General features: G+C 40.5%; 1 protein-coding gene across 6 annotated transcripts in view; it reads left to right on the top strand.

Annotated features, from left to right (window-relative positions):
* LOC133345208 (POU domain, class 2, transcription factor 3S-like) overlaps positions 1 to 26676 on the top strand; it is a 96937-nt gene that overhangs the window by 8119 nt on the left and 62142 nt on the right. The window lies entirely within an intron of this gene.

Below are 26676 nucleotides of genomic sequence, written 5' to 3'. Positions count from 1 at the left end.
CGTGACGTCACTCCACATCGACCAGCCCCCCTCATTAATATTCATGAGCAGGTGCTGTCCTCCAAATGGACACCCCCCCCATTATTATCTACGAAAATGAGCCAAGAATGTCTGTGCAACGCTCATATTACTCCACGTTGACCAGCCCCCCTCATTAATAATCACGAACAGGTTACGTCCTCCACATGGACCCCCCTTCTCATTAATAATCATGAGCGGGTGACATGCTCCGAATGGACACCTCCCCCCCCATTCATAATAATTAGTGGTTGACGTCACTCCACATGGGGGGCCGAGGCGCCTCCTTCCCCCTCCGCAGCGTCAACTTACAACGCTCACTGCAAAGGCAGAACCCTCACGTCACGCGATCTCCGGAACGCTGTTGAGACATCAAAGTAAAAAGGACGTCATGATGAACAAGGGATTATAACCTTAAAATGCAATAGGTCTGTCACCCCGTTCTTACAAATTGCACACGCATTGATTCAATGATTATCACGTCGCGGTCTGCTTTTCGCTTGCAAGTTTCAGAATTACTGCAATACACCCGTCCTTGGACGGACAACAGGCTAGTAATATATAATAGTTAAACTAATGACCAAACATAAGTTATCGAACTAATTTAAGACTACATTGTACTTCAGACAAGTGAATTATGATGAGTGGAATGAAAGTGCAGATAATCGGGTACAGTCCAGACTTTGTAGGGCAATTCCTAACAATCGGTAATTTAACATTCTGACTTAGTATTTGTTTTTTACTATTTATTTTAAGTGATTTCTATTAATGTGCCGGGCAATCAATATGGAATGGCTCAGCGGGACGTGTAAATGATGAATTAAGTCGCACGCTTGTGAATTATTCATGAATGCACGCCTGCCTTTCTCGCCTGGTGGGCGGTGGTGGCCAGGCCAGCAAGAGACAGAAGGGGTGTGGAGGAAGACCGTTAGTGTGCACGCGTTACCATCAATATTAAAGTTGTATCCGCACAAATCGGATGAATATTAACGAGAACTTTAGATCAAACTTTTCCTTAATATACAATAGTTAGCACTGCCTGCGCATTTGTACGGGATGCATGGCTGGGGTGGAAGGTGGGTGGGGGAGGTGTGACGTCAACATGTATGAACGCAGCTCAACGCTGTACCATGCTACCGCACATGTGCATTGTGACGTCACTACTGCGCCATTGTCTGCTTGGGGAAAACTTAAAAATATATAATTATATATGAATCAAGTATGTAGGTGTACATGGACAACCATTTTGTCAATCCACTGCTGTATGAGGGCTTCTCCACACTGTGGATGAAGATGGACTATTGACCATACTTAAATATTGCTGGTCAGTGCAAGTTGAAGGATGGCAGATATACAGTGTTGGAGCAGTGCCCCCTCCTGGCAACGTAGACGCAATACAATATATCGATAAAAATGTGCATAGCGTTATATAATAAATAATTAGGATAACTTAAATAATTAAAGAATATTCCCCTTTTCGATTTAAAGCTTTCGTGACTGCAGGGATTCATCTTCTTGGTTCTTTCGGTAAAGTCACGTAGAATGGAAATAATAAAATAATTCTCACGATGTTTCGGCCACAATGCAAGCAGCCGTCCTCAGGTGGAGAACAGGTCTGTCGATGAGACAGACCTGGGAAACGATAAAATAATAAAAATAAAACATAATAAAATAATTGTATTATGTTATATTATTATATTATATTGTTTTATTATGTTTTATTTTTATTATTTTATCATTTCCCTTCCACGTGACTTTACCGAAAGAACCAAGAAGATAAATATTTTCCTGCACATTTTATGGGCTTCTTGGATTCACTGAATAATATACAATGTGTATAATTCCTTTCATAGCCAGGGAGTCGATGAGCCACTTTGCACGTTCAATGTGAGTGAAAACTCAGATACTGCCAAATCAAGGCTTATTTATGGTACTATGTTAAATGCAAGAATTCCCAATTGACGTTTCAAGCTTTCTCACCTTCATCATGGGGTCTTCTTTGCCAGTACCAAAATATGATAATAGGTTTTGCCCCTTTTTTGTGGCAACAAAACAGGTGTTAAGATGTTTAAACACCAAACTGAAACCTTTTACAAGGAATCATGTCTGCATTAACCACAATGCTTGTCAGCGCTATGCCACTACACTACTATAGAGTTCATAGATACTACTATAGATTCAGTAGATACTATAGTCATTAGGTACTACTGTAGAGTTACTACTATCGAGTCAGTAGCTACTACGATAGAGTTTATAGATACTGTTTAATACGTAGGCTTTCACGACCAATATCCATAAGAGGTTTTTTGGGTTAAATCGCGTAAATACGCCTCTATAAAGAAAGAAACAGGTGGACTTCTCCACAAATCTGGCTGTCGCCTCATGAAGCCAGTTGTAATTACTGGCGAAACGTAGTGCTCCATTTGTAAATGTTGTGGCTTGGCTCTCCAACACACCGGTGTGCTGTACTAGTGACGAATTGGCATGCTCTGTTTACATGACAAGCCTTACGAATTGGCTGTGTTGGGTGGTGGCAGGTTTAACGACACATGTATGCGATCCAACCCAAAAAACCTCTTATGGTTAATAGATACTACTATAGATTTTGTAGATCCTAATATCGTCATTAGATATGACTATATAGTCGGTAGATACTACTGACTATTGCATGTAGGGTGTGGAGGTCTAGAAATGCCTACGGGGTTGGGGGTGGTAAAAATATTTTGATGGGGTGTTGACAAGTTTTGGAAGCCTTTTAGATCGACTATTTACCCCCCACTTTATATTACTTTTTCATTCGGGACTTCTGCAAGCCTCTTATTATTTTGATGACAGACAAACAGAACACCGGGCTTTCACAATAGCTTGGTATTTATATTCTTTGGGTCTTTCTGTAAAGCCACGTAGATAGAAAAATAATAACAATATCACGACGTTTCGATCACAACACAAGCAATCGTCATCAGGTGAAAAATATAGCGGGAGAGCTGTTGAGGCAGGAAAAAATATATGGCGGGAGCGCTGCAGGGAGTTATAAAGGTTTAAGATGGGTGTAGCCCAAGGGTCAGTGGGTGGGGCTAGAGATGAAATTTGCATATAAATGTAAGATCGGAGAAATCTTTACAAACGAAGCAGTAGGGGTGGTCATTGTATTGTGAGAGATTAGCATGTCAATGTAAGATTTGCTTGTAAATGTAAACTAGGAGAGAGCTCGGAAAGAGCCGTCACTACATGGAGGTGGAAAAGGATGGCAAGCCGCCATTTACTAACAGAGCTAACGGTGGCTGTGTTAGTGAATGTAACTTAGAGTCGAAAATAACTGCTCACATTGGTTGGTAGGAAGGGAACATCACAGCCAGTTATGACTTAAACTGGTTAATAACGTCCTTCCAATAATTGCTCAGTTTGTACCATCTCCTCGGTTAAAATTGTGTCTGTTTATATACATGTCTATGTATATGTTATGTGTTTAAGATAACGTGATATTTTAATGCAAAGTTTCTATTTAATAAATGTAAATGCATTCCTACAGTACCACATGAGTAAGACCAAGTAAAGAGGTAAATTGCACTTAAAAGTATAAATATATAATAATATATTTTGAGGAAAGAAGTGACACGATTACACAAGGTAATGGATAATTTTTTTTATTAAATAATACTTTTAAAAGTTAACAAACTGGCTTCGGCAGTCGCTAAAGATGAAAAAGAACAGTCCTTCAAAATCATGGGACCTTCTTTGCTAGTACCAAAATATGATATGCATGGTCTAACACTGTTTGAGACGAGGCTCAAAAGAAAGTGGATCTCTGGTGTGGACCAATCAATTTCAAGGACAATGCATATGTTATCAGTGTTTTTTGTTTGCATTCTGACCAAGAATTGTGGTTAATGCAGACATGATTCCTTGTAAAATGTTTCAGTGTGGTGTTTTAACATCTTTACACTTGTTTTGTTGCCAAAAAAATGGGAAAACCCTATTATCACAGTCCTTCAAAACATTTACAATGTTTTTTGAGCCTATTCATCAATTTGTTGAAACTGCACTAGGGTGTGGATTTCAATAATACACAATTGAGAGAACACGTTCTATGAAATCATTGTTTAGTGTTATCATTGGATGGCTTCTGCTATTTTGTACTTTTTTCAGGTTATAATCAAAGAGTTAGAATATTCCTAAAGGGACAATACTATCATGAAACAAATGTCGTCTGCTGTTCGACAATTAACTTAACTTTAAATTTCGATTTAAAGCTTTCGTGACTGCAGGGATTCATCTTCTTGTTTCTTTCGGTAAAGTCACGTAGAAGGGAAGTAATAAAATAATAAAAATAAAACATAATAAAACAATTCTCACGACGTTTCGGCTACAACGCAAGCAGCCGTCTTCAGGTGAAGAATGAGACACTACCAAACTAGGAGCTTATATATAAGCTGCATTGGGGGTTGAAGAGCGCCTTAACAAAAAGAATGTGCATGTGAAGAGGGATTTAGCATATTCATGGAAAATGCGTAGGCGTTGGGCGGGGGGGTGTCAAAGTCATATTATGCCCATGCATTATGCAGGATCAGCAGCAACCAAGGGGGGTGCAGGGATTAGCAGTAACAAAGGAAAGGAATGTTAATGATATGTAGCTGCAGTTACTCAACAACCACGTAGAAAACTAAAGTATAAACTACATAAAAAACTAAAGTATAAACTGCATCGCACCATCAGTATACTTACTATACTCTATAATAAGCTGAGTTACTAACAGCAAGTAATACATTACAATTTTACCTCGTAAAAATTCTATAATATGCTTCCATCTAAACCTTATTCTCTTACATCACACGAGCATATACCGTACTATATACTGCCATAGATAAACCCAACATTAAAATATATACTGTATTGCTGTAAACCAACCTATATCTTATACATTTATATAGGTTGGTTTACAGCAATACAGTATATATTTTAATGTTGGGTTTATCTATGGCAGTATATAGTACGGTATATGCTCGTGTGATGTAAGAGAATAAGGTTTAGATGGAAGCATATTATAGAATTTTTACGAGGTAAAATTGTAATGTATTACTTGCTGTTAGTAACTCAGCTTATTATAGAGTATAGTAAGTATACTGATGGTGCGATGCAGTTTATACTTTAGTTTTTTATGTAGTTTATACTTTAGTTTTCTACGTGGTTGTTGAGTAACTGCAGCTACATATCATTAACATTCCTTTCCTTTGTTACTGCTAATCCCTGCACCCCCCTTGGTTGCTGCTGATCCTGCATAATGCATGGGCATAATATGACTTTGACACCCCCCCGCCCAACGCCTACGCATTTTCCATGAATATGCTAAATCCCTCTTCACATGCACATTCTTTTTGTTAAGGCGCTCTTCAACCCCCAATGCAGCTTATATATAAGCTCCTAGTTTGGTAGTGTCTCATTCTTCACCTGAAGACGGCTGCTTGCGTTGTAGCCGAAACGTCGTGAGAATTGTTTTATTATGTTTTATTTTTATTATTTTATTACTTCCCTTCTACGTGACTTTACCGAAAGAAACAAGAAGATAACTTAACTTTGTTAGAAAGGAATGCGAGATCTTTGCATTTATTTAATACTTTATTTGTTTATTTGGAAATGCAGATATTATGTTGTCTGTTTATTGGTAACTAGCTGGACTACCCGGCTTCGCCCAGGACTTGGATCCACCATGCCCGGCCGCCTTTGTTTCCCCAGTGGCGATGTTCACACACCACACCAGTTACTCGTTTGAGGCTGAGTCGACCTAGGGGAGGCCCAGGACCGGTTAAAATAATCGTCACCGGTGGTGGCCGTGAGCGGGAATGGAACTCGGGTCGCCGGGTTCGTAGCGCGGCGCACTAACCACTCCACTGCGTTATGCTTCCACATGCGTGGGTCACGTGACAGATTTGACGTCACAGCTCACTTGCTGTGCAAAAAATATATGCATTATTGAGCCCCCCCCCCCAAAAAAAGTGTATTTTAAAAAAATTTGCATGGTGTACAGTCCAGAAAGTACCCACATGGCAAATTTCAAGTTTGTTGCATGTCGGAAAGTACGCTAAACATTTTGAACAGACACATACACAATTTTGCCTTTTATATACTGTATATGGTATTTGCTGTCCTTTGTGTTGCCTGGTAAAATCTCAGCAGGGGGCATCACTCTTTTGTGAGTAGCCACTGCCACTCAATTTGTAATGTCACCAGGTTCTCATCTACAGTGCTTTTCATATAAGTGGGAAAATAATCTTCTAAAATCACTGAATCAAGAGACAATATTTAGTAATGGTTCACCTAGCAAAGTTATTTATACATGGCCTTGGTAGCATGGTATTTAATTGGTTGGCATGATTTTAGACATACATTCCAGATACTGTATTTTAAAGGTGTGCATAATCATTAGTATAATCATGAAGTGACTTCTTACTTGTCATGCCAACCAATAATAATTTAGCAAATATAGAAATAATGTGGCCACCTCATGGAAAAATGCGCATAAAATAAATAGCATGTCAGACATAGACAACCTGACCTTTTAAAGCGCTTTAAAGCTTCACTTTTCAAACGTAGGTTGCAAAAAATGTTGGTGTGGTACAAGGTCTTTGTTGTACAGGCGTTGTGAAAATTGTGTGCAAGTAATGATACCTGTCAATTTACCTGAGGGAAACTTGTGTTAATAGTCCTCTTGATTGGGCATGCTTGCTTTATTAGGCCATGTGCTGTACACTTTTAAAGCGACAAGCCATCCTCTTCATCCAGATAAATAAGTAATGCAGGTTTGCACTGGAAAGCAAAGGTCATATGATTATTCCCATTCCCCTCATCCCCCTCGATTAGATGGATACATTGTCATAATTCAGGGTCTGTTTCATTTGTGGCAGTCACATTTGTTCCATTTAGCCAAGAGGTAACGTTTTTGCAGAATTCCTACTTGAAAAAAAATAACACGTGGTTTGACGTGTATCATGAATGTACATTTTTACAATTGATAAATAGTTGCATTTCTGCACAGCAATGTGTTAATTTTAAGGAAAGTCCGATGTTTTCATTCGCCACGTAAAATACCATAGCCACAGGCTCCGATCATAATATACACTGGCTGTGCTGTCTCTTTTGAAGGCAATTGCCTGAAATGTTGGCTTACTCGTGTAGTTTTTGGGTTTAAACCAACATTAATGACAAGGATGAGATATATATATATTTTGTCTTGTATTCTTCAGGATGGTCCTCAATGATGTAGCCAATGCAGAGTCAGGGTAATTTAGCATAATACAAGGTATTGCTTGTGAACGCATCTGTTTAAATTATAACAATGCTTTCAAAAATAATTATTCCTTTTTGCATCAATCTATTCAAACAATAATTTATTTTAGAAATTAAATAAAAAATATATATTTGTAAAACTACACCCATGGCAACAGCAGGGCTCTTTTGTGAAGGCCGAGTTTGCTTTAAAGTCAATGCTGCAGAAGTGGTTTGAACTGTGGTTCACCAGCGCTTGTTCTTTGAGTGTAAATATTAGGTTTTGCCTTTGTTTTCTTGCTGTGCTACTAAGTTGCTGAAACAGAGAGTGGAAATGAAAATGCTGCTGAACTACCGTACTTGCATGTCGTGCGTCTTTGCGGGCTGTGCAGCTGCTACGGGCAATGAATGTGCGTATTTTGAACTTCTTTCGCACTGTACGTTTCCAACTGCTAATCGCAGGTGTGGGCAAAGGACAACAAGCTAAACACAAAAAGCAGTTCTAAAGAAATTAGTTTACAATCTAGATTTAAAGTTGTATAGGTCCAATGGCTTCCGAATATGGGAAGGAAGAGCGTTTCAGATGGCCGCAGACATGCATCTGAATGAACTCGGTTGAAGCTTTCACATCAGACTTTATGGAGGATGGTAGTGGGGGCATTGACATTGTTAACGTCAGTTTAACACGTAAGCTTTTGCTACCAATATCCATTATATAGGTGTTTTGGGTTAGACCGCGTAAATATAAATGTGACGTTAAACTCGCCACTACCCAATACAGCCAATTAGTAAAGTTTGTCACGTAAAAAGAACATGCCAATTCGTTACTCGTGTAGTGACTGAACTCGGAGACAGACTTGGAGGCACTACTTTTATCTAACGAACACCATCGGTATATTGCACACCCTACGTGAGTGCACACTCTACACTCGCCCGCCAATACACATCTCTACGTGGGTACACACTATTACTGTTGCTAGCCGCTACATAACATTAACCGTCTTAACACTGACGGCGCTGAACCGAGACAGCCAACAACTATCTAGCAGCGCAATATCGAGTGAAGACAGCAGCGACGATGGCGACGAGATGGTAACGACGATCTTGAACCGCACGACGGGGATCTCACTCCAACAACAGCCACGAGGTCCCTCGCAGGGGCCCCTCTTACACTCTCAGCGTGGACTCGCTCTGCTCCGGCCACGCCCCTCTCTGGAACCTACTAGCGGGTTCCTGAGGCTTCCCGATGGGCCCCTCTGTGACCTTTCCCCTAGATGTCCCCCTCGTGTCTATCGTGGCCTGCTGACGTCAGTCCTGCTGTACACCGCAGATCTCCTTTTTCACCAGCAGCCAGCGCTATGGCACTACACTAGTACAGCACACCGGTGTGTTGGAGAGCAAAGCCACAACATTTACAATCTGAGTACGACGTTTCGCCAGTAATTACAACTAGCATCATCAGACGGACAACCAGATTTGTAGAGAAATCCTCCTTAAATAGAGGGATAGATGTGATGACGTTACTTGTGAGCCCTTCACGTGCGAAGGGGGGGGGGGTTATTCATATGGTAATCAACGTATATTATGCATGCACATTACTCTTGTACCTCCTGTCGTTCATGCAATAAAATAGCATTTAAGTAATGTATTATTTGATTTGCTTCTAAGCAGCACTAAGTCTGTAGCTATCGGAACGGTAAAAAATATTTGTATTTCACAATTTCACGACATAGCTGAAAGCAATTTAACACATAGGATTCCCTGACCAATATCATTTATAATAACGTGATTTAGCCCAAAAAAACTATTATGGATGAAAGCAATTTTTTATAAACATGCATAAAACTTTATTTAAAGCTTTTGTGACTGCAGGAATGCATATTCTTTGGGTCTTTCGGTAAAGTCACATAGATAGAAAAAATAAATGCGATCTTAAATTGACATGCTAATCTCTGATTTCACATTAACAGGTTAAATGTCTCACACTAACACAGCCGCCGTTGCTCATGTCCTCGATGTGGCGGCGGCTCTGCGATCTTACATTGACATGCTAATCTCTTCCAATACAATGGCCACCTCCGCTCCGTCGTCGTGGAGGTAGCTCTCCGACCCTACATTGACATGCAAATTTTTCACATTAACATCACTAGCCCCGCCCACTTCGTTTATGACCCTTGGGCGACACCCATTTTAAACCTTTTAAACAGCCTACCTCAGCAGCTTTCCCCCTCTTTTTTTCTGCTGATTGCTTGTGTTGCGATCGAAACGTCGTGATATTTTTTTTATTTTTTATTCACTTCATTGTTATTTTATTGTTATTATTTTTTTTTATCTACGTGACTTTACCGAAAGACCCAAAGAATATGCATAAAACTATTTTAGCAGCTGACGTTCAGACGAAGGTTGTCTTCCAATAGTTTATGTTTTAATAACTACAAGGTCACGCTTTGTTTTTCAGAAATGTAAAAAGAAAAATATGAATTTCAAACTGTTTTTTTACTTGCCCTTTGTTTCCTTTTTATTGTATTTTTTGTGTTTTTTATGTTTGCGTAATAGGTCACTGAGCTATAAATAAGCACTTTATTAAGATCTTATATTAGACCTATATTTGGAAGTTTACAATACACTTTTAAATTTTATATCCATGGTGCTCTCAGCTGGTTTTAATTGAGACTTCTTACCCAACCTGTCACCTTTCACCGAAAATAACTAAAATCATAGCAGTTATACTGGGAGTGCATAACCCTCAACTTGACGAATACGTTAAAAACAAGGTCCAATTTTTTATTAATTAAATCAAACTAACAAGTCAAAACAGGCACAATATATTTTGTTCTCATGTCTTCATATTCAGAATTTAAAACATTTCACATCCTGAGCCTTTACTATATACCTATAATTTAACGGTCTGAGGAGTTGTCACAGTTGGGAATTGTGATTTGATTCAAGAATACATTATTTAAATCAAGTTTGTGTCATGGCTCTTTCAATTAGGCGAGTGGGCACATGAGCATATATTTTGCATAAAATCGTAAATAATTCATTCGATGCATATATCCTGAGCAAAAGGATCTACTTGAATACAGGGACTCCTCTACTTATGAACACTTGACTTGCGCGACTTTCAGAGATACGAACAAACCTGTCTATATCTAGTTGCCTGTTCAAATCGAGAAAGTTCAACCGCCACGCAAAAGATGACGGTGGTTGTTCGGTGTCAAGCACTGGCTTGTTTTGAGTCTCAGGACCCAAACACTGAAAGGTTTACAAAGGTGTCGGTAGCTGTTCACGATGCTATTGCCTGTTATAAGTTGATTTATGAAGAGAAGAAGAGAGCAACTGTGCAGACATCTCTTGGTAAGTGTTTCAAGAGAGTGGAGAGGAAACGCAAGCACCAAAAGGAATTAGTATCTACATCTGTGGAACATAAAGAACTAGTGGCATGTCCATCTACAGGAGACTATACAACTTTTAAAGCCATTTCCCGTGTTTAGTGTACATGCCGTACAACAAGTTAGAATCGACAGGAGTAAAGTTGGACTTATGAACAAATCTACTTGCAAACAGACCTCTGGAAGCTAATTCGTTTGTAAGTAGAGGAGTCTCTGTAAATGTGTAGTGACTGGGAATGTCACTGTGGTTCTGGGCCTGAGAGACCATGGCGGGATGTATACTGTTGTGTGTACACCCCGGACACGGAGTGTAGTACCAGCCCTAGTGGGTGCTTGAGTGAGCGCTGGTTGAGCACGGTGGCACCACGCACAGTGCGGTGCGGGCTCCCGTTGAGAGAGCGATAGTGTCAGCCAGCTGGGGTTATGTTGGGGGCATGATACTCTGGCCGACCTGGAGGGGGGGCACCAGTGGAGGGGGCCAATGGGTGGTCACATGGTCCGGGAGGAACGGTCGAGAACCTTCGGGCAAGGTCGAGAGAGATCGAGAAGATGGGCGGGGCGAGAGGCGGAGCCAGCCCCAGCCCGGCCCGATATAAGGGGGGCCCTGTGAAGGGCTCGGGGTTCTTACTGTTGGAGAGGCAGGCGATCCACGTCAAGCTTGAAAAAGACTCCAGCCACGCGGTCCGGGACCCAGCTTGTGGTCCGGACCAGGATAGTGGAACCGTGTCTAGTTCCGCCGTAGCGTGGTTAGTTGGGTGGTCACTACCCACGGGTATGTTGTGTTAATAGCCCTGGAGTATGTTGTGCAAATAGTTAATAAACGTGTTGCTCCTAAGACAACGTCTGCGACTCAGTTGGACTCACTACAGATGCAACGTTACGTGTCAAATAAATAATGAAGCTAAGATGCAGTTGCAGTTTTCACACAATACATACAAGTTCATTTCCTTAACTGAACATCATGACTATTCAGAGCAATAATTAATAGTGACTGTCATAATAAATTTTCCACTTTTAAATATGAAAAAATTGCATTTGACTTGGAAGGAAATGTAAGCAGTGATATAAGCTGTCACGAACCTAAATGAAAACATATTTAGAAATAGAAACCATTAACAAATATAAAACGGTGACATTGAGATTGCATGGAAAAAGTGACAACATGCATATAAGGAGTCAAACAAGAAGGGCTATCGCCAACATTATTCGCAGCAACATGAGAAGTAGTTGTCATTAAATTGGATTCAAGGATCAAAGGTATAATATTTTTAGGTGAACATTACTCTGATAGCTATCGTAGCATTCCTATTAATGACTATAGTCATGACAATGAATGGGAAAGCACTGCAAGGAAATTCTATACAAACTGAATATAGAAGGATGCAAAGTGGGGCTCAAAATAAATATAAGCAAAACAAAAGCCATCTATAACAAGTTTGCGATACAAATGAAGATATGCCAGGAGATCCAACTGGAAAACACATCGGATTACCCAGGGTAGTTATTTTAATATATGTTGAATTTCTTTCGCACCAAAGTATCCAACTATAAAATGTATTTAATAAATAACGGTTGTGAGTCCTTTTGTAAATCTAATCTTAATAATGGAAAGCTATCCATAATACAGGTTTTTGGGCTAGATCGCATAAATATAAATGTCGTTAAAGCTGCCACCGATACTGCCACTGCCGACATCTTTAGTACCAGATGGTAGCTGCAGTGCTCATGCTGAATAGGCATACTCTTGTGCTGTGTTTCCTGAATGTTTGAAAAATTGTCAATTCTGTTTGAATTGTCAATTGGGGTCATGTGTTTTTATTGAGTTTGTCAAATTGTATTTTTGATTAAATGCTGTTGAAAACCTACAATCAGCATATCAACGTGACCACAGCTGGAATATCCATTCTGAAAGTTTGTACCACTTCACTTTAGCCAAACACACGCTCGTGCTTGGTGCAGTTAGATATTGTTCTCCCTTATCACTCCCATAAATTTTTCGTTGTTGTAAAATCTCTTCACCAAACCTTCCAAGAAAACGCTTTTGTAGGTTTAAAAGTCAATGAAGTTTGGCAGCCCTCACTGTGCTTGGCTGGAGTAATGTCATGCTCTTGTCTCCCTTCAGGAGTCTGCTAAAAGCACCACACTTATTCAGACTGACACAGGAGGAACCATAAGCCTGTGCTCCATGCCCTCGAGTTCGCGATCGAACAGCGATTTCTCCGTTTTCACGAAATTTGCGCTCCTTCCAAATTGTAGTATTATTATTGTCACTTGTGACATTGGGCCTTGTGTGTCTGTCTGCATGGAAGATCTTTTAATGAGGCATACATGGACCTAAAACTCTTCCAGAGTTTTAACCCACAGCTGATTTCTTCATGCACCTCTGGTGCCTGCTTCTGTAAATTTATTTTCATTTTGCACGGCTTGCTTGTGACGTCTGCGGGAGCACCAATCTGTGTAGCAGTTCACATAATTCCCCAGTAGTTTTACCCTTGAACGTCAGCTGAATCAGTCTGAAGATTTAAACATGTTTGCAACAATCACAGAATGATGATTATATGTATTGTCTGTTTTTTGGCGAGTGATCTTCTCAGGTCTTGATTGAGAACAACTGAGCTCCCAGTGTTGTCCTCAGACAGCCAGAGCGCTATAATGAGCTGCTCATAATACTCTTATATAAGCGCACAACTTCATCTATCTGTGATGAACGCTGCACTTTCCGTTTTCATGCAGGGGGCGCTGCAAACCTACACGCCCCCTGCATGAACGACGGAGGTGCAGGGACAGACGTTCGATTACGTTGGAATCGATCTGCAGACGGTGGTATTTTCGCACGGCCAGCTCTGTTGCCTTATTTCGATCCCGCAATCCCAAACAGGTGAAAGTCCGCATCGATCCAAACCCCCAGCAAGGACATCTTATAATAATTGTATTTTTTACCCTTTTATCTGGCAACAAAACTGACACCTTTTTTACAAGGAGTCATGTTTGCATTGACCACAATACCTGCGGTCGGAATGCAAACAAAAAAACACAACTCTGATAATGTATGCACTGTCCTTGAAATTGATTGGACCACACCTGAGACAGCTTTTCTTAGAGCCTAGTCTCATAATTTTGTTGCCAGATAAAAGGGTAAAAAAACAATTATCATATTTTGCTACTGACAAAGGAGGTTCCAATGGTGAAGGCCATCTTACTTAACAACGAGAGAAAATTCGCACAATGTCGTTTTCAATGAAGTCTTCCAGATGTAAAATGATATAAGCTTTTAATGAAGAAATACAATTATCTAATTCAAAACATAATACAATTCAAAGATGTTTCATTTTAAAACTTCAAAACGGAACATCGGGTGCTTGCGTGAATGCGCCATTAGTGTGCAATTTTTTGTGAATTTCCTGGCCAAAGGCCATAAATGTTTGTGAGGAGCGCCGCAGGTGCCCCCGAACAACCCGAGTGGTATAGTAAGGACCTATGCTTTTCCAGTATCAGTCAAGTAGGCTCAGGTGAGAGGCTAATGATAACAGCCGGTTTTACTCTTACTTGCCTGGGGTGACGGTGTTTTGGTGTATCCGAATTTTGACATTAGCTATTCCTGTGCTGCTTAAAAGCAGTTTTCCTGCCCGTCATGAAGGCCGTTGTCAATGCTGCTGTGTGTTTTGGATAACCATGATCGATAAATTCAGCTATTCTCTTAAACTAACATTGCCCATATTTATATATGTAATGTAGATTGGATGCTTTAATGTATTTGTCATGGAAAATTCTTCCTATATCCTGTAATATTTTTAATTTAATTGGTATCCTTTTGAGGTCTTTTTTCCTGTTTTCTATTGATGTCATACAAATGTTGAAATGAGCAATTTGCATAAATGTGGCTTACATAAATTATTGTTTTAATAAGATTAATTTATTGGCTCTTGTTTTTTTGTGGGTTTTTTTATGTGTGTGTTCGTTAGTCATTGATGTGTTTTTATTCGGTGTTGTATGGGGAGAATGTGGAAACAAACGGTGTATTATTGTAGAGTAAATCTCGCAAACGCAAAGACTTGCATTGAGTATTATGAAGTTTCAGACAATGCCAAAACCATTATTATGCTCTTGGTGGATTGTGGAAAATGTATTAATTAATGGACATGCAATAATCCACCAAAAAATAGTAAGATTTCGGGCCATCAGCCAAACGTTCATTCTGTATTGCAAATTTAGACAAGAAGTGCATTAAAATAATGAAAACACAGTGTATCCTGATTCTTAAGAACATATTTTGGTAAAGTCACGTAGAAGGGAAATAATAAAATAATAAAAAATTAAACCTAATAAAACAAAATTCTCACGACGTTTCAGCCACAACTCAAGCAGCCGTCCTCAGGTGAAGAACAGAGCTGTCGGAAAGACAGCGTCCTAATGAACACCACCAAGCTTGGCAGCGTATTTTTAAGCTGGGTGAGAGGAGGAGAGCACCTTGACAAAGGAATTTACATATCAACAGAGGAATTTAGCATATTGATGACAAATGCAGATATGGGGTTAGTCACTCCTTGTGGAATGTGTAGGCGGTGTGGGGTCTCAAAGTCATATTATGCTCGTGTATTATGTAGGATTAGCATGGAAGTCGAAAAAGATGGCAAGCTACCCTTTTTAGATGTTCTAATAAAAAAGAAAGCAGTCATGAAAGCTTTGAATCAAAATTCATTTAACTTATTTCCAACTTTCCCTAACGTCACGCACATTGCTTCTTTTGTTACTGTCATACACAGACCAATTGCCATTAAATAAATTAGTACAACACTTCCACTTATCTACACTGCAGCCTGCTTCTTGATCGCACTCGGTGTACTGGCAGTCTATACTGTCCACTGTTGCCTGCTTATTAATTACAAGTCAGTGCACTGCCATTCTATTATCTACACGCTAAATATATTGATATTAGGCACGCTGAGTGTTTGCCAGTCTATTATGTGGACTGTTGTTTGCCTCTTACCTCGGTCAGTGTCCTGTCAGTCTTTCATGTAGACTGGAGCCTGCTTTTTAAGCTGCTGACCCTTATGCCAGCTTGTTATGTCGACTGCAGCAATGCTTATGTAATTGAGTCGGCGTACTGGCAGTCTATAATCTAGACTGTAGTCTGCTTCTTAACTTAAGTGTGCATACTGCTGCTCTATAATGTAGACTTATTCTAGATTATTTCTTCAATGCATTTCTATTGTTTCGTTTGCTCACGTCACGATATTTACTGATATGTAGTACTGCGATGCTGATTTCTATGTTATACTGCTAAATACGTTGGACTTTTTTTGCTACGGCTCATTACATTTCGTCTATCATTTTGTTACATTGTTGGGAAAATTACCCTTTTTAAATCCTTTATATTAAGTTCGCGTGCTTGCTTGCTTAGGACCGTGCAAATCTTTCGGTCGTTTTTTAACCCACTTCCCGTGATCCGATCGAGCTGACATTTTCCACACAGACTCGTTGTGCCAGACAATTATTGTTCGTGAAAAAAAATTCCTAAAATTTTACATTTTTTAGGCAAAAAAAAATTATTTTACATATTCAAATAGAACGCATTCATGTCTTTGGCTGAACATCACAGTGCAAGAGCCCAGAGCGTAACCCCTCCACAGGCCGTGGTGGAGTAGCGCAGTTGGTAGCGCCCTCGCTTCCCATGCCAAAGGTCGCGGGATCGATCCCCGCGTCCTCCACAGGCGAATATATTTTTAAATCCTTTATATTAAGCTCACTTGCTTGCTTAGGAACGTGCAAATCTTTCGCTCGTTTTTTAACCCACTTCCCGTGATCCAATCGAGCTGACATTTTCCACACATTTGTTGTGTGTGACAATTAATTTTCGTGAAATTTTTTTTCCAAAATTTTACACTGTTTAGGGAAAACAAATTAAATATTTAATTACCAATTGCTTAATACTGGCAGACAATCATCTGACCCATAGATTGCAGCCATCTCAAGCCAGAGGACGAGAGAACTCTAGCCGCCACGCATATAAAGGATTTAGAGTGAAAAACTTTGTTTTTACGGGTTTACTTGTTACATTTGGCGTACTGCAGCTTTTCTTTCAACATTCACCTGACGGAGCGAGCACATTTCCTCTTTTTTTCTATTTTTTTCTATTTTTTAAGCATTCACATATTAAACTGCATTCCTTACATATTTATAATAATGACATTTATTTGAGAACTTTATTTAAAAATCTCGCATCATAACATAGTGTATTTGTGACCAGAGATTTTGCCTCGTCTTTCTTTATTTGCTCTGCTATCATGCTAATTATGCAATGTGCTGGTTAAGCAGTGTGTAGAGGTCTACTTTGAACTGCCAGATTTGGCTCTTTTAATAAGACAGGGTGGCCTCGGAGCAAATTATGACAGAAACCACAGGTTTAGCCAATAGTGTTCCAGTTGTGTTTTGTATTCCACCGTTTTAGTTTCATTCTCATTGCTTGTCAGTGGTGCAACTTGGCATTGGATGGTGTTATTTTCTGAAGGTAAATGGGTCATTATGCACCATCACTATTTTAAGACACCTCCGCCACCATTGATTTGTCGTGATAACAGAAATTTGTCACGATTCTAATGTGAAAGTTGTTTGAGTGTCTTTGCGAATGTGCCATCCGGTAGTCATGTGACATTTACCAGACTTTAACATGCACACGTGAAATGTGTATTTAATTGCCATCGTTTGCTTTAGTTTATGTTTAGAAATGAGGTCATTTTGATGATATAAAATCATCCAGGACGGATGCATACAGACGAATATTCCAAACGTCAGAGCTATTCTTCCGCCAGTGACTGGAGGTGCTGTGCTTTCCGTGCGACCGACTGCATGTCGTACAATTCCTGAAATGCATAAAAAATTGAGATGAAGGAACCTAGGCCATTTTTTATTAAAAGTGTGGCGTATTTGAGTAACATGGTTAGCTATATATGGTGCGAAAGAAATGAAACATACACACCTATGTAAATGCATTAAAAATAATATTTAACTTTTTTCGCCATTGCTTAGTACCGTGTGCTGTGCATGCTGTGACCATGTAATTGTGCGTTTAACAACTCTGGTTTGACTTAATTTTAAACAAATGCACGCAAACAAAGCATGTCTTCACGGTAACACCACGCACCAGAGGTCGCAAACGGGTTTTGATTCCTTACCCGTACCCGGTCGCAAACGGGTACCCGGCCGTACCCGTATCTTACCCGTACCCTACCCGTACCCGGCCGGGTACAGGTAGGGTACGGGTATCGGGTACCTGATTGCGACCTCTGGGATGAAGCCATGTTGCAGGCGCGGGTGGGTTGATTCTAGGAACTTAAATTGTGAGAAGAGACAAGACGTTGGGAAATGAGTGACAAACGGTTACTCGCCAGTGACTCACGGCATAACCCGTACCCGACCGCACCAGGGCCGCAAACGGGTACCCGTACCCGGCCGGGTACGGGTATCGGGTACCCGGTTGCGACCTCTGCTACGCGCCCAGATTGCAATCATATGGGAAGGTGGCCCCAGTTTTCGAACACTGCAGTCTGTATCCTTGCCAGAATGCAACCACTATGTATTCATGAATCTTCCATCAGAAAAAAAATACATTTATATTGCTGTGCTCCAGCAAGCATAATGTAGAGCTCTGTTGTTTGTCCTGAGAAATTCTACATGTCCATAGCAAGGTTATATCGAACGATTGAATTAGACATATTTTTACAGCCATGTGAAGCTGTACTTATCTTGCTCACCCCAATAGAACGATGGGCTGAATCCGTAATGGTTGGGATTGAAGCTTGTGCTTAACCATGCCGGTCAATCGGGGGGTGGTGATATATTATCCATGTAAAACTGGGCATTGTACATTTTGTGAATCCTTTGGTGATTTCGACACGAAGTGCCAGGTTACGGTGTTTACAGTGAGTGGTGGCGTGCTCGTGTCTTGCTAACGTGCATGGATTAGTAAATGTAACTAAAAGCTTTTCTGTTTAAATACTCCATTACATATAGCTTCACACACAGTCAAGGGTGGGGAATAAAATGTGTTTTTTTCACTTTCTGTGCCTCACGGCCACTGCCGTAGCCGCTCTTGTTAGTCAACCAAAACACCCCTGAGCGCTTGTGCCTCATCATTGTGGGCCCATGCCGTAAGCATACATTTGCACACAAGTGAGCCGGTGGTTTTATTGTAATTACTGCACTGCATCTATATGTACATAAATTAGCGATACAAAACTGCACGTGTACGTTTTTAAACTCGCCACTTTGTTCCGTTGCAAGGACCTTCATGAAGTCAGCCTCTCTCCTAGGGTTTGATTAGCATAAACATAATTTACATATTCAAAGCGTGTAATTAAGGGAAGTTGGTTTTCGTATCGGTGCAAGTAATTAAGTGCTCCGAAGATAAATCACCCTCATTTCTCCCTTGCCTAATTAATATTCATGAGTTATGTTTGATTTACATATTCAAGTAGGTTCCTAATTTTGTCCCTGCTTAATATGCATCACAATTTGCATATGAATGAGTCGGTGTATGGTAATTACTTGCAGAAGGCCCTGTCTAATCAGCGGCAGATGTACTGACATTTGCATATCCGCTAATGAAGCGAGCTGAGAATACTCCAGGAGGGAGTGGACATGGAGGAAATGGGGAATCGGAAGTGATTCAAAAGAAAATATTTTCGCGTATTTTTTTTTAGTGCAATTACGACATTGCCGTTCTTTGTGTTGAGCATGAGAAAAATGGTTGACGGAAACATTTGGCAAGAAAATTTAGAACAGACACTGAAAGCAATGCTGATCCAAATGTATGCAGATTAAAGCCGAGCATTGATGAAACGCATTGGTCAAATTTTCCTTGTGATTTGCTGCTTCACTTGGTTATTTTTTAATGTTATGAAATGCTGATAATGGCACAGCACACGAGACTTCATTTATACATTTGTATCGCAAAATATTTTTTTTTCGTTGCTAAAATATGCATTGCTATACATGCATGAGCAATAAACGTTGCTGAAAACTTCACCTTGAAATAAAATAACAAGTAATGTTGAAAGTTAGTTTTTTATGCCACAAAGCAGCAGATGGGCTAATTTGCATATATGCAAATGTTCACTTTGACTAACGACCTTCAGGGAGTGAATTCGGTGGTTGGATTATGCAAATGACCTGGTTAATATTCAGGTCGTTAGGGAGGCGCTTATGCAATTATGTAAAAGTACCCAGCCAGTGCCAGAGGTTAACCCCTTCGTCATCCCGTGGAGTTGCTTTGGAGCCCAGTCTCAACCCACACGTGTGTGCTTCCAGTCAAAGCTTCACGTTAGTACCTGCCCTAACGCACAAGGCCCCCCACCACCTTTTGCTACGTCCCCTAGCTTTTCACGGGTTTCTTTTTTTTACGTGAACATTGCAACATGAAATGACGGTGGAATTTTGAATGACTTTTTTTTCTCTGAAAGGTTCGTAACATCTCGTCTCATCATATCAATTTCGTAATTTTTTGCTAAAACCGACTCGTATTCTGACGAGGAATTGTATGCTTAATATTGAGATTGGAGGCGGCTGCGTGGCTCCGAGGGTAAATCACTACCGTGATCCTGAGGTTGAATCCAGGCAAGCCAACTGATTAAATAAAGTTCTCAAGTGTAGCGAGCTGATGGTCGCAGCTGGATCACCAGGGGCTAACCAAAGAAACGTCACATTGAATTTGGTTCTGCACGTGATGTTTCGAATTTATAGCTTTGAGATGTTGAAATATTGGTTTGACTGTCATGTAACAAGCATTACTCGGTGGCAGGCTGAGTGGGAAAGTACTGCCTCGTACTCTGTGTGGACCCAGTGGTTACTTGTCGAGATCGAAGACTGAGTGGTAACTTTGTGATACGATTTCCATGGGCTGTTCTTTAGAACAAAGTGTTTCTGCCAATAAATCCAAATGTATATTTAGGAACGTAATATGGCACCAATAGCATAATTGTGTGAAATTGGGCAAAAGATAACATTTAAAAAAAACGTTCACAATGGAGATTTAATTTACTTTACTGCAAACAGTTTTTTTTTAAATCTCTTGAAACGATTGATATACCATACCCATTAAGTTCACCATGACTGTCAATTGACAGTGAGTGAGCAGTACACATGGTGAGTGTTTTTGTTTTACGTTGCAAATGTCAGCTTGCTGCAAAAGATGTTGCCGGCTTCTGACAGACTCGGCACCACATTCCATTTCCATCTGCAGTAAAAACCGAGGCGAGGTGCATTCTCATTGGTACGTTAGAGTGTGGTTGATTCTTTTGACTTTTTTTCAGAAACCTTATTTGGCTCAAGTGTATAAAAAACTGAACACTTTTTTTCCAAGTCAGGGCCACAGTTAAATGGCTTTACTTATTTGCTTTAGTGAGATGCAACCAGCAGTTCTTTTGTCAGGACATTTGATCTTGGTGTATCACCCCATCAGTATTGCAAAGCCAATAGTTTAAATGAAAATGCATTACATAAAACGGATATCTCTTGTAGGTTTATACCAAGACTGCCCAATGCTAACTAACATGATTTTAAAGTTTTGTGGTTTTATTAGTGATATATTGCTTTCATTAAAACTATTGCTACATTGATATCACTACAGTGTCCTTGGATTTCACATCATGAGTGACACTACGTAGACGTCACTAGATTTTTTAAAGTTATAGTTTCTCAATCTTGATTGGAAGTTTTCGTGAGTGCATGAATCCATACTCTTTGGTTCTCTCGGTAAAGTCACGTAGGTAGAAAAATAATAGATCACGACGTTTTGATCGCAACACAAGCAATCGTCATCAGGTGGGACAACCACCACAGCAAGAAAAAACTGCTGAGGTAGGCAAGAGATCTGCCGTGGCACGAGGTTATATAGTCTATAGTGTAGTGTATAGTAGTGTATTGTATAGTGTAGTGTGTATAGTGTAGTGTGTATAGTGTAGTGTATAGTAGTGTATAGTGTAGTGTATGGTAGTGTATGGTAGTGTATGGTAGTGTATGGTAGTATATAGTGTAGTGTATAGTGTAGTGTATAGTGGGCCTCAGCAGTACGGGGGGAGAGAGAAGGGGGGGGAGGAGGCGGGGCAGAAAGTGGACCCCGCGGCAGCACCCGGGTCGCTGGAGTTGAGATCGGAGAGAGATGCACAGAGAGAGGGAGAAAGACACAGAGAGTCGGAAATAACAGCTGACATAGGCAGGTAGGAGGGAAACATCGCAGTCAGTTAATAACGTTCTTCCAATGATTGCTCAGTTTGTGTCTGTTTAAATATCTGGATGGCTTCATGAACACATCTCTGATAATAGCCGGTGGGTTTGCAGAGTACCTTCGTCTTAGAAAAGTCAATTTCGTGTGAGCCCACTGCGTTAAAACAATGATCAGCAACGGCAGAGGTTTTGTGTTTCAGATTTGCCTTGTGTTCGCGAACGCGGTCCGAGACATGTCGTTTCGTTTCCCCAATGTCACTGCTGCCGCAGCCACAACTCAGTTTGTAGACACCCGGGTATTGCATATCAGGAATCACATCCTTTGCAGATGGGATCAAATCACAGATTTTGTGTACTGTGTTGAAACGAACCTGGATCTTGTGTTTAAGAGTTTGATCAGTAAATTAATGACAAGAATTTTGGCGTAAAACTACCACGTTACTGAACCCTACAATAAATATGGATCGGCATTCGCGCCCTCGTCGAATCCAGCACTGTGGAGGCAGCGAGTTGGTGGATCGCTGCACAAATGTTGCGAAACTCCCTTCCCGTGGGCATCGAGGTGCCACACGCCCTGGCTTTCGAGAAGACGGGAGTACAGCAATGTGCGAACCAACAATGTCCCTTCTCTTTAGGTAATGTTTCCCCTTCATATGCATGGGTTTTTGCTGGGTGCTCTGGATTCCTCCCGCATGTATAAACACATATATAGAGGACTGCAGATCTTGGGTAATTGTTGGCACCGGCTCACTGCCTGGTTGCCGTTCCTTGGTGGTTATGAGATGGAAATTACTACGACGACGCTATATTAATTAAACAATATTTTATGAACAAGTCTACCCATTTCATTACATGAAACACAGACTCTAGGTAAGGCAAAGAGAACATGGAATGCACAAATAGCTGTTTCATATTGCTAGTGCACTTTTCGAGTGCACATAAGAGGAGACCGTCAACGAAGATTAGAGTATTGGGAAAAGGCTGCGCTGTTGCTCTGTTGTGGCACCGTTGGCAAGTATTTATCACATCATCCAGCAGAAAGCTTGACTTGCGTCCAGGATATGGAAATTAACTTAACCCTTTCACAGGTTAGCAACTCATGATTTGCAGGCTTTGGTTTGGTTAGTACAGTCGAAAGATACTAACAACATTATAAATGCATAGTATTAAAATAAATATGGTTAATCAATGCATTAATTTATATTTACTGGACCTACAACAGCCCATCGTTAACAGGGGAATGGATGGTAAGCGAACACATTGGACTCTATGGTGGCCCGTCGTTAAGCGATTAGTCGTTAACAGGGGTGGTCGTTAAGAGGGGTTCTACTGTGTTTGTTGCATTTTACTTTTAGATTTTCAGAGAACAAATTCAACCTATCCAATTTTGCGAATTAAAGTATAGTCTCCTTAGGCAACAGGCAGCCATACTCACATTACCAGCAACCAAAAGTGTAATCTTGTAATCCACTTAAAGCTCAGTTGTATTCTATAATAAATTGATAAGTGATTACTGTCAATGATTGTATATATGAATGCTATTTCCCACTGTTTCAGTAACATTGAGCATTCTGTGACCCAAACTGAATCCTCTCTTCACAAGAGTTTTGTTAAGGAATAGGGATGGTTTCTTTGGCAGTTGCTTTCACTTGCTACTGCAGTTTCAAGTACATCAATCAATGTTGAATTTTTATTTTATTTTGCTATTACATTCAACTTATCAATGAGCCAGTTTCATATAGAATGGGTTGTAAAAAATGTTGCAAAGGTCTCAAAGTATTATATTGTTTTAAAAAATGTAATCAACACCACTCTGTGAGTCTCTTGTCTGAACATTCCTCCAGAGTCAAGTCTGTCTTCTGTGAATCTATTTGTCGAATCACCCAATCTGAGGCTTGCCTGTCTTGTTATCCAATGGTTTCCAGATATAGCATTTAAACGTATACACATTTCAGGTGGTTAATACATAACTTGTGAAGTTATAGCAGGTTAGAAGTTTAACGTTAAGCATATACAAGGCAAGAGTTCCATAGATTCAGAGTGGAATGAACAGAGCGAATGAAACATATGCCGAGTGTTTGAGCCTGCATTAGGAGCCAGGCAAATGGGTCGGATGTTGAAGTGGAGGTTGTTGAAATGGCTTTTGTGCACAAATATGTAAAAAGCAACTAAACCTTTGTGCATATGCTCTAACCATCATCACATCCTGAAAAGTGCATTATTGCTGTCAGCCATATTTGCCCACATTTATTTTGGTGGTGACAAGAAAAGGGACCTCATTCCAGTTATGCAGGGAATGCTAATGGTAATTGCATATCCACAAAGGAAGTGTTCTTTTCACACATGTTGGCGTGTTGTTTGAATGTACCTGTTCAACCTCCTTTCCAAAAATAAGTCAGATCCATACATTAAAAAGTTAGATGGCGACAAGCTTGTTATCAATCAGAGCTACAGCCCAATTTCCGACAGCCTAAAATCGGTTCTAGCTAAATGGTTGAATTTCGCAGTCACCCTTAAACACATCCCAGTTGATGATATCATTGCCCAGGTCGACGTAGCCCTTCAGGGTTTGGGACACGTTCCTGCAGACGTGGCAAGATCAGAAATCGTTGCAATCCTAAAAAACGCTAAGATACCTACTAGCAACATCAGCAAGGATGAGCGCCTTGAGCTTTCGCAACTAAAAAAGAGAGATGACATAGTCATCGTCTCAGCCGACAAGGGCAATGCCACTGTCATCATGGACAAAACCACATACAAACACAAAATTCAGGACCTACTTAATGATGGCAGCTATACCAATATCAAGAGAGATCCTACCAACCGCCTGGTTACGAAAACCAACATCACTGATTCGACATCTTTGATCGAACCAACCAAGCGGCTTTCCTTAAAACCCTCTGCTGCTAGACCACCCTGATTTTATGGCTTACCAAAAATCCATTAAGAAGGTACACCACTCCATTATATCGTTTCCACCATTAGCTCGCCCACCTATAAACTGGCCCGATTTCTGTCTGAGACCTTGCAACCATTCACTGGTAAGACCACCTCAGCTGTACTTAACTCAGCTCACTTGATATTTTTCAATTAGGGACATCTCACTATCTCCAGGTGATTTGCTCGTTAGTTTCGATGTATCTTTGTTTACCAAAGTTAATGTGCCTGACACCATTGCAATCATTGAAGATTTGGTCCAACAAGGAATGAATGCTGATGTACCGGCCCTGGTTAGACACTGCCTCACCAACACTTACTTCACCTGGAATGGAACATTCTACAAACAAGTTGAAGGTACCCCAATGGGTTCTCCCCCTTATCTGCAGTTGTAGCCAATGTTTTCATGAAGAAATTTGAGACAGATGCCACCCAGGCATCCACCCTACATCCTTCCTTGTGGAAGAGATGCGTAGATGATACGTTCGTCATCTGGCCACATGGTCTACGAGCTCTGGATCATTTCTTCAACCACATCAATTCCATACACCCAGCCATCGAATTCACCATGGAGGTGGAAAAGGAATGGCAAGTTACAATTCTTAGATGTTTTAATCGAAAAGAGACCTGATGGCTCAATGGGACACTGTCTCCAGGAAAGCCGCCCATACGGATGCCTACCTAAAACTTGACTTCCACCACCATCCATCCCAGAAGAATTCCCTCATCAAAACTCTATACCATAGAGCTCGTTGCATTTCCGACCATCACCACCTAGCCAGTGAGCTGGAGCACGTACACCAAGCCCTGAAGAAGAATGGATATTCAGACTACACAATCCGTAAAGCTATCACCCCAACCGTTGGGAAAGAACCATCTGAGAACGATTCAACACAGTACATACAATTCGTGATTTTATCCCATCTGTGATCCCTGACGTGCAATACCCCAGTGTCTACAAACTCTGCTGTGTCTGGGGCAGCAGTTACATTGGGTAAACTCAACGACATGTCTCGGACCGGGTTCGTGAACATAAGGCAGATCTGAAATACGGTAGGATCAATACCTCAGCCATGGCTGATCATTATTTTAACGCAGTGGGCACACACGAAATTTATTTTGCCAAGACGACGATACTCTGCAAACCCACTGGCTATCAGCCAACATTCGTTCATGAAGCCATCCAGATATATAAACACAGACACAATTTCAACTGAGAAGATGGGTACAAACTGAGCAATCATTGGAAGGACTTTATTAACCAGCTTAGGTCATAACTATGTGAGCAGTTATTTTCGACTCTCTGAGTCACATTCACTAACACAGCCACCGTTAGCTGTGTTAGGAAATGGCGGCTTGCCATCCTTTTCCACCTCCATGTGGCGATGGCTCTTTCCGAGCTCTCTCCGAGCTTACATTTATAAGCAAATTTCTTACATTGACATGCTAATCTCTCACAATACAATGGCCACCCCCACAGCTTCGTTTGTCAAGATTTACCCGATCTTACATTTACATTCAAATTTCATCTTGAGTCCTGCCCACTGACCCTTGGGCTACACCCATCTCAAATCTTTATAACTCCCAGCCTCAGCAGCTCTCCCACTATATTTTTCACCTGATGAGGATTGCTTGTGTTGCGATCGAAACGTCGTGATAATTTTTATTATTTTTATATTCACGTGGCTTTACCGAAAGACCCAAAGAACACGTATATACAGGGTGTTTCAAAAGGATGGACCCAATTTCAAAGCAGTATATTTCACGATGGCAACATGTTACAATTGCACAAAAAGTTACAAACGGTTCAATGAGTTATCAAGTTTTACTAACCATTTTATAAATG

The sequence above is a fragment of the Lethenteron reissneri genome, chromosome 21, assembly GCF_015708825.2.
Source record: "Lethenteron reissneri isolate LAM-NWPU_2019-01 chromosome 21, ASM1570882v1, whole genome shotgun sequence".
Lineage (NCBI taxonomy): Eukaryota > Metazoa > Chordata > Hyperoartia > Petromyzontiformes > Petromyzontidae > Lethenteron > Lethenteron reissneri.
Note: the sequence above shows the minus strand (reverse complement) of the source record. Positions and strands in the feature narration are given on the sequence as shown.